At 46.1% G+C, this 3,246-nt stretch overlaps 1 long non-coding RNA gene across 1 annotated transcript; it reads left to right on the top strand.

Moving 5' to 3' along the window:
- The first annotated feature begins 1,361 nt into the window (after window positions 1–1,361).
- On the top strand, window positions 1,362–2,710 carry LOC125555813. The gene is made up of 2 exons (XR_007304880.1): window positions 1,362–2,167; window positions 2,247–2,710. It is a non-coding gene; the product is annotated as an uncharacterized LOC125555813 (long non-coding RNA).
- Window positions 2,711–3,246: the final 536 nt, after the last annotated feature.

The following is a 3,246-nucleotide window of genomic DNA, read 5'->3' on the forward strand; positions in this document are numbered from 1 at the left end:
AGACTAGCATTGGCTCCAGGTCAAATCTACAGGGGGAATGCAAATCAAATGCTAAAGAAAGGAAAACATTTCTGTTTCTTCTGCTTCAATGTCGTGATACAATCATGATGTTTACGATACCTACCCATTAATTGCTCTAACTTGTGATAAGTTGACATCTTTTTATTGTTCGATGCAATGTCTGCCGAGCTGTATGTACTTTGTATGGATTTGGTTCTACGTGATTGATGTTGCATAAATTTGTATGAATTTGGGTTGGAAAACGAAAGGGACGGTTGCAAACAAGAACATGTAAGGAGCGAGCCGGTTAAGAGATGACGGTACAAACGGCTTCAATGGCGAGTTTATGCACTCTGGTGAAAACACAAGATCTTTGATCAAGCTATATCGGCACATGCATGCGTCGTGTCCTTGCTGAAGGCGGTGGATTGAAGATTGGCTTTGGGGATGAGAATTCGAAGTTCAACCTTGGGTTGGACTCGTCATCAGACGTGCGGCGGTTTCTTCTTGAAGGCATGGACTAGGAGTTGCGTATTTTTCGTTTTGATTTTGTCTTGTATCATAGAGTTAGTGGCTATCTGGTGGGTTTATTGTCACTAGGCATGCGACCTCGGGTTTTATTTGCTTTGTTTACAGATCAATATTGTTCGGCTTCTTAATTTTACATTTTTAATAATATATGACTCCCCAAGAAAAGCTTAGGTTTCTTTGCCTCTCGTCGGCGCCGCCGCCGATCCGCCTTGTCTCCAGTGGCCTTAAAGCCATGGCGGCGATGTGGATCCCAACCCTTGCCGGTGGGAGGGCTTCATTTTTAGATGTTTCTTTAAAGTTTGTAGGGTTTATGTCCTGTTCAGGAAGACGAGACGACGGCGGCTTCCTGAAGATGGAATAAAGTCTTCCCCGCCTAGCCCCCGTTCCGGTGGTGTGTCTAGCATCGTCAGTTGGCGTGCGGAGGTGTGTCTCTGGCGGATCTATCTTCGATGGATTTGCTCGGATTTGGTCGTAGTTCGTCTATGTTTGTGTTTCTTCAGGTTAGATCCTTTCGATCTACGCTACTCTTCATCGGCGGCGGTTGCTGTTCTGCTGCGCTGGTCCAATGCGGCCTTAATACGACGACCTCCCGACTGTCTACTACAACAAGTTTTGTCTGACTCCGGCGAGGGAGGTGCGATGACGGCGACGCACCTTCGGCTCGCTTCAGTGCTTGTAGTCGTCGCTAGGTGGTCTACGGACCTGAATATAATTTTTATTATTTTTTATGTCCATTATATTGCCATGATTTAAGATGAATAGATTGAATATAATTTTTATTAGATGGTACTATTCTAATTCCGGGATTAGAATAAGGATCACAACTCGGGCCGAAGAGGCGTTCCCGAACTCCCCACCCGCGCCGTGCCACCCACTGAACGCGCCGCCGCCGCCGGCGGCAACCTCGCGAGCCTGCAACCCCGGTCGTCGCCGCCCCCTGCAACCACGAGCGCCGCTGCCCCCTGCAACCCCGGGCGCCGCCGCCCCCTGCAACCCCGAGCCCCGTCGTCCCCGGCAACCTTGCGAGCCGACGCCGCCTACAAGCCCGGGCGTCGACGCGCCCCCGGCAACCTCGCGAGCCGCCGCCACCTGCAACCCCAGGCACCGCCGCCCCCGTCCCGGTACCTTTCTCCGACACACCTCCCGCCGCCACCCCCAGCCCCGGCACCTCCTCTCCGGCATGCCTCTAGCCGCCTCCTCTTCTTCTTCTCGGATGCGCCAACATCCCTGCGAACACACACCGCTTCCCAATTCCTCCTGACGACCGAGGCTCAGCCAACTACCCTCCAGGGACCGCCTGTGCTGGCGCCGCCAGATCCCCACTGCAGCATCGCCCCACCACGGAGCAAATCCCATCCAGGTCTCCCCATGCTCCTGCAGGTCGACTGCCACGCTACACGAAGTTCACCAGCTAGAGCTGCGGCCGAATCCGTCGCTGGTGTGTCGCCTTCGGTGTTGCCCCTTCCCTCCCACCGCTCTACCGATGCCGCTCCTATCTAGCACAGCCATGGCCCTCCACTCAAGCATAAGCACGAGCAACTGAAAGCAGCAGGTGCATATCTGATTTCCACAAGGAGAGGTCGCCACACCCTTTGCTGAATTTCCCACTCTCTCTCGTCGCTACAGGTAGCAGCAGGTGCATCTCAAGATAAACTCTCTGTTTCCTTTGTATGATTCAGTTTGCAATATGAATAAAAGGATGATCTTTTTGTCAGGAACCTTAGTAACTAATGGACAAATTCACACATATTTCAAATCAGTGGTATGTTGGAAGATAATATGGGCCATTTTCAGTTCAAGGATATGTTCAACAGTCATAGCATTCTCTGAATCACAGTATGTAGTATAAAAAATGCTCATGTACTTCTCAGCGTGTCAATCACCATTAATTACCATATGCCTTCGATCCTTGGATTAATGACAAGCCTCCATGCCGATTCAAAATAGACTGATGGTATACTTCCAATGTACTAGCAGCAACAATTTCAATTTTATTAGGAGTACAAGATAAAGAGAGCCGCCATATGTGTGTGTATGTTCGGCAAATGATTGACAACAACACATTGTTGAGGAGCCCTGATGACCGAAAATGTTGGGCAGCTGCTTCAGTTAGATGTTTTTCTCTGTTTTTAGAACAACTTCTGTTTGATATGTGTGCGCTCATCTGTTTCATTTGTAATGCTTCGGTCCAAAAAAATTGAGAACCATGTGAGCAGTTTGAGAAAGTTTGTGATTGATAATGTGTGTCTTTGTGCAATTTGAGAATAGCTTTAGTCCAAAAAAGTTTAATTAAAAAAATTGGTGCTTATATAAAAACCATATTATTTTGGAATAAAACTAAGAAGTTCAAATTAAATTAACATAGAAGTTTGAAGTTTATTAAAATAAAAAGCAACTCTTTATTCAAAATAAAAAAAAGGTGATTTTGAAAGTTTAGGTGTAACGAACAGTATTGTACAGGAGAAGTTCAGATGTAACGACCAAGAAGTTCAATTTTTAAAAAAATTAATAGTTCAATGTACATGAAAAACTCAGATTTTCCTCGATACTAAATAATAAACCAAGAAGTTCAGTTCAAAATAACCAAGAAGTTCGACATTTACTAAAAATACTCGAATTTTTTCCATTTCTAAAAATACACAAAGTGGTTCAAAAAATTAAGCAAGTGCTTTTAAAAAAAAATTATTGTGAGAGAAGTTTGTACAAAAGGAATAT

The sequence above is a fragment of the Triticum urartu genome, chromosome 5 (assembly GCF_003073215.2).
Source record: "Triticum urartu cultivar G1812 chromosome 5, Tu2.1, whole genome shotgun sequence".
Classification (NCBI taxonomy): domain Eukaryota; kingdom Viridiplantae; phylum Streptophyta; class Magnoliopsida; order Poales; family Poaceae; genus Triticum; species Triticum urartu.